Source organism: Ursus arctos, unplaced genomic scaffold (assembly GCF_023065955.2).
Source record: "Ursus arctos isolate Adak ecotype North America unplaced genomic scaffold, UrsArc2.0 scaffold_30, whole genome shotgun sequence".
Taxonomy (NCBI): domain Eukaryota; kingdom Metazoa; phylum Chordata; class Mammalia; order Carnivora; family Ursidae; genus Ursus; species Ursus arctos.
The window spans coordinates 19,482,145-19,495,829 of record NW_026622986.1 but is presented as its reverse complement, the minus strand read 5'-3'; the positions used below and the strand labels follow the sequence as shown (position 1 = coordinate 19,495,829).

The 13,685-nt window shown below is 35.9% G+C and overlaps 1 protein-coding gene and 1 pseudogene across 1 annotated transcript in view; one reads left to right on the top strand and one right to left on the bottom strand.

Annotated features, from left to right (window-relative positions):
* Positions 1 to 13,685, top strand: part of MALRD1 (MAM and LDL receptor class A domain containing 1) — a 731,799-nt gene that overhangs the window by 283,387 nt on the left and 434,727 nt on the right. The window lies entirely within an intron of this gene.
* On the bottom strand, positions 4,809 to 5,569 carry LOC113241354 (ribosome biogenesis protein NSA2 homolog; annotated as a pseudogene).

Genomic DNA, 13,685 nt, shown 5'->3' with positions numbered 1-13,685 from the left:
GGATTATTCAACATTAGTGTGAAAACACAACTGGTTTTACATGCTGGTTTGTGTTCCACAATTTTGCTTAATTTCTGTATTCTAAGAGTTTTTTTTTTTTTTTTTTTTTTTTTTTTCCTGTGGAAGCTTTCATGTTTCCTACGTTTAAGATTATGTTGTCTGCAGAGGTTACTTTACTACCTTTTCTTTACAATTTGGATGTCTTTTATTTCTTTTCCTTGCCTAATTCCTCTAAGAACTCCCAATAATATGGGAAATAGCAATAGTGAAAGCAATCCTCCTTGTTTTGTTCCTCTGAGGGAAAGCTTTCAGTCTTTCACCCCTGCGTATGATGTTAACTGTGGGCTTTTCATATTTGGCCTTTATTATGTTAGGTAGTTTCTTTTTTTTCCTACTTTGTTGACTGCTTTTATCATGAAAGGGCATTGGGTTTTTTTTAAGTGCTTTTTCTGCATCAATCGAGATGATTATATGGTTATTTTCTTTCATTCTGTTAATGAGGTGGGTTACACTGATTGAATCAATTTTTACATGTTAAACCATCCTTGTATTATAGGAATAAATCCTGCTTGGTCATGGTGTACATTTTTTTCTTTCCTGCTGCATTGTGCTTGCTAGTATTTTGATGAGGATTTTTGCATCTTTATTGAGGATATTGGTCTGTAGGAGTTTTTTAATATATCTATTTTTAGTGTCTTTGTGTTTATCTTTGCTATCAGGGAACTACTGGCCTCATAGGGCGAGGTGGGAAGTGTTCTCTTCAAATTTTTGAAAGAGTTTGTTGGCATATTTACTTATATTCCTATTCCTGTGTTTTCTATGTCTTGTGATTTTTTGTTGTTGAAAATTGGGTATTTGAAAAAACAGCCTCCTCTCTGAGTCTTTACAGAATTATAAGACTATCAAAACAATATTGTTACTTTTGCTTTGTTCTGTCTTATGTCTTTTAGAAGGATTAAGAGGAAAAAAGTCCACACGCATATATACATTGCATATATAATTTAAAATATATAAATGAGATATGTAAAATCGTGTGTGTGTGTGTGTGTGTATATATATATAATTTTTAAAAACGTATTTATCTTTTTAATCCATCTGAATTCCTAGCTGGTTTTATTTCTTCAGTCTTTCTAATATATTCCTTTAGAATTTTTTTTTTTAAAGTATTTCTTATAGTAAAAGTCTGCTGGGAAATGATTCTTCCTCTTTTTTCAATTTAAATGTTCCTTTATTTCCCTTTCAGTTTTGAAAGACAGCTTCGCTGGGTATAGAATTTTTTTGTTTGTTTTTATTCAACACTTTGAAAATTATAATTTCAACACCTTCAATCATTTCGGGTATCTATTTTTATTCATATCAATGTTTGTCTTTATTAAATGAATAATTTTTGTTTGCTTACAAGATTTTATCTTTGTCTTTGGCTTATAACATTTTGGCTATGGTGTATCTATTAAATTTTCTAGATCCTTACATTTTTTTTTTTTTTTACCAAACTTAGGGTTTTCAGTCATTTATTTTTTTGAGTATTTTATCCTTCCTCTTTTTCTGGGATTCCATTTATATCAATATTGGATTGTTTCATATTTGTGTTACAAGTTTCTAATGTGTTAATATTTGTCAACCATTTATTTTTATGATTCTTGAGTTGATTACTGATTTATTTTCATATTTACTCTTTCTTTTTTGGCGATATCCAAACTATTGTTAAGCCCATGTAGCATCTTATTTTTTAATTTTAATTATTGTAGATTTCAGTCTCCAAATTACTGTTTGGTTATTTTATTTATTTATTTATTTATTTATTTATTTATTTATTATTACTTTTAATGATAATTTTTTATTATGTTATGTTAGTCACCATGCTGTACATCCTTAGTTTTTGATGTAGTGTTCCAGATTCATTATTTGCATATAACACCCAGTGCTCCATGCAATATGTGCCTTCCTTAATACCCATCACCGGCCTATCCCAATCCCCCACCCCCCTCCCCTCTGAAGCCCTCAGTTTTTTTCCCAGAGTCCTAGTCTCTTGTGGTTCATTCCCCTTTCTGTTTATCCCCCCTTCATTCTTTCCTTCCTTCTCCTACCGATCCCCCTGCTATTTCTTATGTTCTATAAATGAGTGAAACTATATGATAATTGTCTTTCTCTGCTTGACTTATTTCACTTCGGTTATTTATTTTAGAGTTCCCATTTTACTCTTGAGATTATCCATCTGTACATTCATTGATACCATAATGTTCTTCAATTTATTGAATGATTTTCCTTTAGTTCATTGAATATATCTTTGATAGGTGCTATAAAATCTTGGTCTGATACATCCAACATCTTGACCCTCTTGGAGTAATTTTCTATTGGTTATTTTTTAGTCCATAATGACCACACTACATTTTTTCTGCATGTCTAACAATTTTTGATTGAAAACTGAATATTATTGATATTACATTTTAGTGACTCTGGATTCTGTCATGTTCATGTGAAGATTTTTGTTTCTTGTTTTAATAAGTAGTTAATTTATCTGGTTTCAAACTGTAAACTTTATCTCTTGCACCATATGCAACTACTCTTATCTCTGCTCTGTTTTCATGGCTTTCCACTTTTGCTTTTTTGTGCATTCCTTCTCTATTTATCTGTGCTCTGTCAATTTCAGGCTCTCTCTTCTGAAACTTCAAGTCCACAAGGACTTAAAGCTTTGTGCCTTCTGCTGTTTAAATTATGTATGGTTAAAAAATTTACTGTTAGGAGAAAACTCAGCTTTGAAGATTGGGTCTACATAGCTCTGGTTTTTGAGCATAGTTTTTTTCTCTGATCTCTACCTGCATTTTGCCATACTTCCTACTGTCTCCCCTGTACCTGTGAAGCTTTGCTGTTAGGATTTCTAGGATTTCATCTTTAAATTTTCTTGCGAATTCTAATCTCTTCTTCCCTTTGCCAGTAAGGCTATAATTGTGTCATTTTCTGCAAACATAGACAAAGGGTAAGGGAGATTGTCAATTTTCTGAGATCAAAAAGCCACAAACTCACTGTTCTTACCACTCTCTGTTGCAGGTTTGCCTGTGTATTATGCTTTCCTCTGATTGTTTCTGCTTTGGAAATTTTTCAGTTTGTATTTTAGAATTAACTTTATATAATTTTATACAATACTTACAATTATTATCTCTGGGGAGAGTAAGGACACAACCATTTTAATCCCTTCTACTACTGGGATTTCATTTATACGACATTTCAAAATAAGTTTTGGCAGTATCCTATATTGATTTATGCTTACTACGAATTTCATAATCATATGATTTTATAAGTCCATTTCATAAATTTAGAGAAAATTGTGAATCTAATGAGCAGAATCCAAATTGCTAGTTGCATTATATGGAACTTTCAAAATTCCGATGAAGTTACAAGTAAGGTTTCGAATAAATAGCCTTAGAGATCAGTGCTGAAAAGTTTGAATTTTTAAAAAATCAGGTCAGTCTTAATAAATAAATGTATTTACAAACATGGCTGGCTCTTATTGTTTCAGGAAATATTAATAATTCTCTTTTAACTTATTTTTACCTGACATCAAAATCAATAAACTAATGACTATATCATTTGTGTAACAGATTGAAATTTTTAATTTTCAAGTAATTTTGTGTCTTTTACCTCTCTTCTATTGTAATGCATCTATGATATGTCAAGCTCTGCTTTGTATGAGCCTCTGTATCAATAGATTCTTCCCTATGTGCAAGATGAACCCTACTTCATTCTCTAGAATTCATCTCATGGTATCTGTTACAATTGATGGACTTAAATGACATACAAAAGTACCCATATTTTGCATTAGCGTTCACTGTTGGTGTTATACATTCTATGCGTGTGGACAAATGTATAATGACATCTATCCACCATTAATAGAGTGTACCTTCATTGTCCTAAAAACCCTCCGCTCTGCCTATTCATTCTTCCCATCTCCCCACCAAATCCCTGGCAATTGCTAACCTTTTACTGTCTCCGTAGTATTGCTTTTTCTAGAATGTCATATAGTTGGAATCATACAGTATGCAGCCTTTTCAAATTGGCTTCTTTCAGTTAATAATATGCACTTAAGTTTCCTCCTTGTCTTTTTATAGCTTGATAGATCATTTCTTTTTAGTGCTGAATATTCCAGTGTTTGGTATACCAAAGTTTATTCACCTCCAGAAGGACATTTGGTTGCTCCCAAGTTTTGGTAATTGTGAATAAAGTTGCTTTTGACATCCATGTGCAGGTTTCTGTCTGGACATAAATTTTCATCTCCTTTGGCTAAATACCAAGGAGCATGATTTCGGATCGTATGAATGTGTTCAGTTTTGTAAGAAATTACCAAAGAGTCTTTTAAACTGGCTGTACGGTTTTGCATTCCCACTGTTAATGAATGCGAATTTCTGTTACTGTACATCCTTGCTAGGATTTGGTGTTATTAGTTTCTGGATTTTGCCCATTTTCATAGGCATCTGGTAACATTTCATTGTTTTAATTTGCATTTCCCTGATGACATATGTACGGAGCATCTTTTCATATGCTTATTTTTTTGCCACCTTTGTATTTTCTTTGGTGAGGTGTCTGTTCAAGCGTTTGGCTCATTTCTTTTTTCTTCTTCTTCTTCTTCCTCTCTCTCTCTCTTTTTAATTGGGCTATTTTAATGCTTTTTACAATAGGATAAATAGTTCTTTTGATGACTGCAGATATGTTAGGCTGTTTGGTGGTATTCAGAACCACAACGGTAATGGTGGTTTTCCTGATAAGCGTGTAGTCTTCAGTAATTATAAGGAGTTATTTGTCTGAAACTGCTGTCAAACCAGCAAGACTGCATTTATAAGTCCATTGTTTTCAAGATTGTTAGTAACCTGGGTATATTTTCCCCAAATAACCTTGTCTTCTTGTGTCACAGGCTCAACTCACTCACGTGTGTCTCAATGACAGTATCTTTGGTAATAACTCCCAAAGTTGTATATAGTTGGGATAAGGGATTCTTTTTTCCACCAAATATTGGCAGGCAAGAGGTGACTATCAATTCAGGCTGTGTTGCATGGATCTTTTGACTCATAAGCCCATTGTCCTAATGAATCTCTCATATTTGGGTCGTTTTCGAGCGAAGCCATCTCCAATAAAGCAGACGCTAGTAACCATCCTCTTCCATGCTTTCTTCTTTCTCCTTCCTGTTTGAATGACTTTTAACATTTCTGTTTCTCCCTGGGCATGAACTTTGAGCAAAGGAATTTCTCATTTTCCCACTTTCTCTTTTTGTTTTTGTTTAATCATATTGGAAAGTACTTTAGCTCTGTTCCTACTGTCCATAGATATGCAGGGGCTGCTCCTTGTGGAGACTCCATCTTTCTTTTGTTTGGTGTTTATCTTTTCATGTATACTGAGTCTTTTTCATTTGTGTTTTCCTGGCATGGCACTGTTTATGGTAGAGTTTAGCTTTCATCTTTTTTGCCTTTTTTGAACATTCATGAACTTCTTGACCTTCCTTCTTTCTCTTTTTCTTATGGTAATCTAAACGATAGCCATAGCACTTCTGGTGCAACTCAAAGTAGTCATTTTGTGGCATGGAGACAGCCATGAGGCCACTGGGTGCAGCTGCTGGGAAGCGAAGAAGCTCTCAATTTTCAGGTCTCCCAGACCCGCAAGCTGACTCCACACAACCCACAATGGACAAACAGTTCTAAAACCTGGCCCATTTCTTAATCAGGTTATTTGTTTTCTTATTGTTGAGTATTAAGAATTTTTTGTATGTTTTGTTTAATAGTCCTTATTACATGTGAATGTTCCCTGTGAGCTTGAGAAGAATGTATATTCTGATGTTATTGGATAAAGTAGTCTGTCGACATCAATTATACTTACCTGATTAATGATGTTGAGTTCACCTTTGTCCTTACTGATCTGTTGCCTGTGAAATGTGTCCATTTCTGATAGAGGTGTGTTGAAGTCTCTATGATAGTGAATTCATTTGTTTTTTGTTTTTTGCTTCCCCCCCCCCAATTCTGTTAGTTTTGCCTCACATATTTTGATACTCTGTTACGCTCATATACGTTAAGGATTATTATGTCTTCTTGGACTATTGACCTCTTTATCATTATGTAATACTGTTCTTTATCCCTGATAACTTCCTTTGCCTTGAAACCTGCAACAAATTTTGTCTGAAAGAAATAGAACTCTCATTCATAGTAACATGTGAATAAATTCTTGCATTCATGTCATTTCTGATAAAGTATAATTTTAAAAATTATTTTTAAATTCTCAAAAACTTAAATTACTTTAGTTTCTTTTGAAATCTAGGTCAGAAAATTTTATTAGAAGGCATTGTTTATCTAGTGATTCTCACAAACAAGTCTTCAGTTGTTCCTTTGTTTTATTCATTCACTTGACAGATATTTAACTGAGGACTTATGTAAATGTGCCAGCCCCCCCCTTTTTTTTTTTTGGTCAAATACATTAAGGATGTGTGAGTTATTTTTTTTTTTAAAGTATAATGGAGAACTGATGACAGAACTCCTAAAGAATTATTTACAGCAAATTCTGTGTGGGTGTATGTGTGTGTGTAAATGGTACCCTGGAATTGCTCATTGAGTTTCTCAAATATATGTGACTAAGAATTTTAACCTATACCTCTCTCAGCCAACTTGTTTTTCTTTTTTTAACTAGAATACAGTGCCTGTGTTCTACGCAGTATGTAATAGAAAATGAGGTGTTGTAGGGGCGCCTGGGTGGCTCAGTCGTTAAGCGTCTGCCTTCGGCTCAGGGCGTGATCCTGGCGTTATGGGATCGAGCCCCACATCAGGCTCCTCTGCTGGGAGCCTGCTTCTTCCTCTCCCACTCCCCCTGCTTGTGTTCCCTCTCTCTCTGGCTGTCTCTCTCTCTCTGTCAAATGAATAAATAAAATCTTTAAAAAAAAAAAAAAAAGAAAAAAAAGAAAATGAGGTGTTGTAAAACAAGTGTTAGGAAATTCTTTAATCTTATAGTTATTTATTTTCCACAGAGTGTTCATTTTGTGAAGAAGAATTAAGCTTGAATGTCTGTTTTTCTAAGTTTCCTTTTGAATTAGCATCTTGATTTGGCAACTTGGAATTATAGATACTATTTTAGCTGTTAGTGTAAGTGGTTTTGAACAGTGGGTCTCAAAACTTAGCACGCACCAGAATAAGCAGGAGAATTTGTTAAACAGATTGCTGAGCTCTACTCCAGAGTCCTTGATTCGGTATGTCTGAGATAGGGCCCAAGATCTGGTGATTACAGTGAGTTCCCAGATAATCCTAACGTAGCTGGTTCTGATCTCGCACTTAGAAACTAGTTTAGAATATAAAACATGGGGAGAAGGATCTAAGTGTGGTCGTGATTTCAGTACTCACCTAAGGAATTAGCACTGGCAAATTATTTAATTTTCCTTATCTGTGAAGTAGTAGTGGTCACGATCCCAGCTTCTCAGCTTCGTTACAAATATTGAACGACAAACTATTATTAATACTCTCTAACTGAAAGATTACAATGTAAAGACTGACCTAAAAACCTCAAATGCTCTGTTTTTTACATCTCAGAAACTAGTGTTTTTTGGCCTGAAATCTATTTTATAAAGAGTAGGCTTACTTTAGTGAGCCTTCAAAATTTCTGTTTTGTGAAATTAGAAAATAAATAAATACAACTATATTATGTAATTTCTTCGACCTTAAATTTTCTCCATTGTTATTTTTGTGTGTTTTACTTGCCTCACACAGACTTTCTGCAGTGAATGTCATACAATATTGAAACAGGAACTGTGGGGGCTCCTAATTAAAATAGTTGGCTTTGATACATGTGATATTGAACTTGAGTTGGGAAAACCCCAGGTGGTTGTATAAAATTTCAGCAAATGTTGTTCATTACTTCATTTTTATTTCATGAGACTAGGAAAGAGAAACCCAAAAGCACTCTGCTAAAATTGTAAGTCCTTTTTTTAAAAATCGAGATGACTTGCGCTTGTAAAGGAGAATTTTTATATAGAAAAACAAGAATTCTCTAACACTATGATTTAATCTTCAGCAACAGATTCAGGAAATATTTATTGAGTACCAATTGAGTTTAAGTGACTTTACAAGATTTTCTGGATTCACAAGGTGATGTGGATAAATAAGTTAAAATCAGTGTCTTGATATGTGTAAAATCTACTGGGGAATAAAGCTTTATATTCAGTGAATTAAAATGTAATATGAAGAATACATTTAAAAAGTTATGTATAAATGCTATGAAATTCTTAGGTGTGGGGGTAATTTTGAATCAAGGACTTTAGAGTCTAGGAATCTGAGAAGGCTTAGAAGTTACATTGTGGAGGAAAAATCAAGATAGTATAGAGGACAGACCAAGACCAGAGGTTGTGTAACTGTGCCCGGGAAAAGGACAGATATAAGGGAGACAAAGAAAAGAAAGTGCTTAATGTATTCAAGACATTACATGAACATTACAATGGGTATAAATCTGGGTGTCTGAGTAAAGTAATATGTGAAAGTTGATGCCAGATATTTTTATAGAAAGTTATTCCTCCGATCCCGATGAATGGAGATTTTATCCACAGAAGAGTGGTGAGCAAAGGATGGTCTATGGGCCAATTCTTGCCTGAAGCCTGTTTTTGTAAATACAGTTTTATTGGAGCATGGCTATAACCAGTCATTTAAGCAGTCTGTGGATGCTTTCATGCTACAAAGACAGAGGTTTAATAGTTGTAACAGAGACCTTATGGCCCACAAACCCTAAAATATTTACTGTGTGGCCTTCACACACACAAAAATCTGACCCAGTTTATGTAGAGTGCAGTATAAAATGTTGGTCTGTGTATGATTAGTTACAAATACGTGATGATAGAAAGAGATTGCACCAGAATGCAAATTAATTCACTGCTTCCTTTATTGCGAAAGCTGTGCTATGAAAAAAGCAATGTCAGCTGATTTAGACACTGTGTCTAGTGACTAGATTTATATTGTACTGATGCTTTTTATTGTAGTATAATGTCATATGGTTTAGTTGAAGGGTTTTTGAGTCAGTAAAGATGTATTGAAGATTTTTTTTTAATGATTTATTATTTTAAAGGGAGAATTGAGGGGGCAGGGGGAGTGGGAAGGGAAGAGAGAGAGTCTCCAGCAGAATCCTGTCTGAGCATGGAGCCTGACTTGGGGCTCGATCCCACGACCCTGAGATCATGACCTGAGCCTAAACCAAGAGTCAGATGCTTAACCTACTGAGCCACCGAGGTATCCCTGTATTGAAGATTTCTAAGCAGGATGGTAGGATCAGATGTGTATTTCAGAAAGGACCAATAAGTTCAAATAGAAACCGTGTGTGTGTGTGTGTGTGTGTGTGTGTGTGTGTGTCTGTGTGTGTGTCTGTCTTCTGCATCACTAAAGCATAGTACAGATGGCATGTGTGGAGTTTTGGAGTCAGACAGAACTGCTTTCAAACCCTGGGGACTCAGGGAGTAAGATTTGACACTCAAGAAGGAATATTCCTTTTCCCTTAATTTATATTCTAAAAATTCTGCACAGGAGCTCTGACTGGTCTGGCTTGCTTAAGAAGCCTACTACAGCAGTTGGTGGGTCAGGGGTTTCGTTCATCTCACACAGTGGAGTTGGTGGCTCTGGTGGGCGAGCGGTTAGTGTCACACAAGAATTGTTCATTACAGATACTGGGGTAATGCTATGGAAACCTCTAGAAGAATTGTACTATTGAACAGTTTGTATTTTCTGCTACACATGAAGCTAATAAACTTCATGATAACTTTTACTAGATCCTATCTCATCAGGTATGTTAAAAACTCCTATAATATCATAATGAAGTAAAAGGTATTTTTTTAGCCCAAAGAATAAGCCTAGAGAATATGTCCCTGATGTCGTAGACGTACAGAGTCAAAGGTCAGTTGTCCTAACTCAAAAATATTTTGATTTGTCCACGCAAGTGTAGTTTTTTCTTACTAATTTGAGTGAATACCCAAGATACTCTCAAATAAAGGGGAAAAAAGGTCAATATTATAATTGCTTAATTTATGTTAAGACTTCAGAAACTGATTATCATGAGGCCTGGGAGACTATCTTTAAAATAGCATGCGCTGTAAATAAGATATATCTATATCTATATCTATATCTATATCTATATCTATATCTATATCTATATCTATATATCTATATCTATATCTATATCTATACACACACACACACACACATGTATATACATATGTATATATATATATGATTTTATTTATTTATTTGACAGACAGTGAGAGAGAGAACACAAGCAGGGGAGTGGGAGAGGAAGAAGCAGCCTCCCAGCGGAGCAGGGAGCCCAATGTGGGGTTCGATCCCAGGACCCTGAGATCACGCCCTGGGCCGAAGGCAGACACTTAACGACTGAGCCACCCAGGCGCCCCGAGATCTCTTTTTATAATCACTGTTTTTAATGACTTGTACATCATCACCTGGAATCTTTACTTTTGCAAGTCCTGGGTGTACAACACTTCCTTCAAGTATTACAACACTTTGTATGTGGTTTATGATATGTTTTATTAGAAAATATGTACCTATAAAACGTTCTCCTTCCTACCTCATATGAGAAAAGACCATTTGAAGGCTGGTGGAGCGATGCTGTTATTTTGTGGGTGACAGCATTGTTTGGTGTGATCATTACTGCTTTGCCCATTCCAGGAGGCGAGCTGATTTCCTTTGCAGGTACATGCTTGAGTGATCTCATCCCAGACAGAGGCAAGTGTTTGTGTAATTCTTCATCTTTCCATCAGGAATCATACATACGACATCACCTGCCCACAATTAATGCATTTAGGATTGGTGACCGAATGATGTACTGCTACCCCAGCACAGTGTTCATAGTGTGACGTAAGAGCACAAATGCGGTTGTGTTGCTTGCCTTTTTCAAATTGATCTCCTGGTATCAATATCTCCTTTTTTCTTCTTCTTGAAAGTGACGTTTCAGGGGTATATAATTATAAGGAATTGTTTCAGTAATTTATATTTATCTCTGTGTGTGAATTTCATCAGATTATATTGGATTGGGAAAATTAAACATTCATAGTTTTTCCTTGCATAGTTTCTGGGGAAATTAATACAGAGACCTCCAGTTGAAGAACTGTTGACTGGATGCTTTTATCGCTACTGCCAGAATTGTGACTTTTAGTCACTTAATTCCTCCACAGTCTCTGATCTGTTGGGTTTGTCTTGTCTTTTCTTTTCTTTTCTTTCTTTTCTTTTCTTTTCTTTTCTTTTCTTTTCTTTTCTTTTCTTTTCTTTAGATTTTATTTATTTGACAGAGAGAGAGAGAGCATGAGCAGGGGAGAGGCAGAGGGAGAGAGAAAGGGAGAAACAGACTCTCTGCTGAGCAGGGAGCCTGACACGGGGCTTGATCCCAGGACCCCGAAATCATGACTCGAGCCAAAGGAGATACTTAACCGACTGAGCCACCCAGGCGCCCCTATGTTTTGTCTTTTCTTATGTTGTTTTTCTCCCCCCAGCATGAAACACATTATCAACTTTTCATGAATAATTTCATCTGAATCCATGGTTCTGCCACTCCTCTAGTCTTTTTATTTCTACATGTGTTTTACTAATTTTAAACTCATTTATTTTGTTTATCAAGTAGTTTTTGAGGATCTATGAACTAGGTGCTGCTTTGGAAACAAAACAGACACACACACAGACACACAGACAAGACATACAAACTGACACAGACACATGCAGACACAGACACACGCACAGACATGCACACACACACAGACATACGCACATAGACACACACAGAGACACACACAGACAAGCACACACAGACACACAGATGCACACACACAGACACAGAGACACACACAGACACACACAGACAAGCACACACAGACACACAGACACGCACAGGGACACACAGGGACACACAGACACACAGACACGCACATACAGACACACAGACACACACACAGACACAGACAAGCACACACAGACACACAGACACACACAGGGACACACAGGGACACACACAGACACACAGACACAGACCCCCACATACTGTTGAACATCTGGCATAGAGTGGATGGTACATAAGTAAGCAGTCAATAAATGTTAACTCATTAAATGTGGTATATATGTTTTCCTCCCAATCACTAATGATGATTCACTGATGATTTTGATCATCATTTTGGTATCTTTGGTAAACAGAAATCCTTAATTTGGTTACAGTCCATTTTTAAATATTTCCCCTTACGGTTAGTAATTTTTGTATATTATTAAAGAAAACTTTCTCACTTCCACATCATGAAGATATTATTAGATTATCTTAGAGAAGCTCTATTGTTTTACCTTCTACACTCCAGGTACAATCTACCTGGAATTTATTATTTTTGAAAGCTGTGAAATAGGGGCAAATTTTGTTTTATTTCCCCACATTGCCACCTAATTTATTCAGTACCCATTGAAAAGATTGTCCTTTCCTTCAGTGCTCTGAAGAACCAGACTTTTCATAAATAAGGTGTATAATATATGTGAACAGGACTATTCCATCCATTTACCTGGCCCATTTGCCTGTCTTTACTCCAGCATCTCTGTCTTGATTATTCCTCCTTTATAATGACCAGATCTGTTAGAGTAAATTCTCTAACTCTGTTCTCCTTTACATTAAAATTGGCTATTTTCAGTCCTTTAGATTTCCATATGAAGCTTAGAATCTGTTTGCCAATCTGGGGGGAAAAAATCTGTAGAAATTGTGCTGTGTCTCAGTGAATCTATAAATCAGTGAATCAATTATACCTGTTCTTGATATCCCTAGGATTCTGGGATATTAAGCACACAAGAAATGAAGCTGGAAGTACTTATTTATTGAGACATAATTCAAATTAATATAATAATCCTGCCTCTTAAAAATGATCTTCACTTATACCCTCTGTGGTTTGTGGGACACTAAGCTGTTTATTCCATTAGCAGCAACTAATGACATAACCACAAATCACAATTATCATTTATTAAGTATATAAGATGGGCCAGGTACTGTTTTAGACTTTCTTTTATTTTATTTTTAATTCTTTTTAAAAAAATATTTTCTTTATTATTTGAGAGAGAAAGAGAGCTAGTGAGAGACTGAGAGAATGAGTGGGAGGAGGAGCAGAGGGAGGAGCAGGGAGCCTGACACAGGACTCGATCCCAGGACCCCCGAGATCATGACCTGAGCCAAAGGCAGATGCTCAACTGACTGAGCCATCCAGGCACCCTTTATTTCTAATTCTTTTTTTTTTTTTTTTAAGATTTTATTTATTTATTTGACAGAGATAGACAGCCAGCGAGAGAGGGAACACAAGCAGGGGGAGTGGGAGAGGAAGAAGCAGGCTCATAGCGGAAGAGCCTGATGTGGGGTGCGATCCCACAATGCCAGAATCACGCCCCGAGCCGAAGGCAGACGCTTAACCGCTGAGCCACCCAGGTGCCCCTTTATTTCTAATTCTTAAGACCTTATATGGAACATTTCATAAATGAGGAAACTAGTATGTTAAGAGAGGTTAACTAACCTGCCTAATGCTGTCCACTTAGTAAATGAGGAGGTCAGAGGCCAAACCCTTTTGTGTGCTTTGCTCACAATCCTATTCCCAGGGCCTCAGGCAGGCAAAACTGCAAAGACTGACAATAAATATGTGGGGATTGAATGAATACTTATGTTTTCTC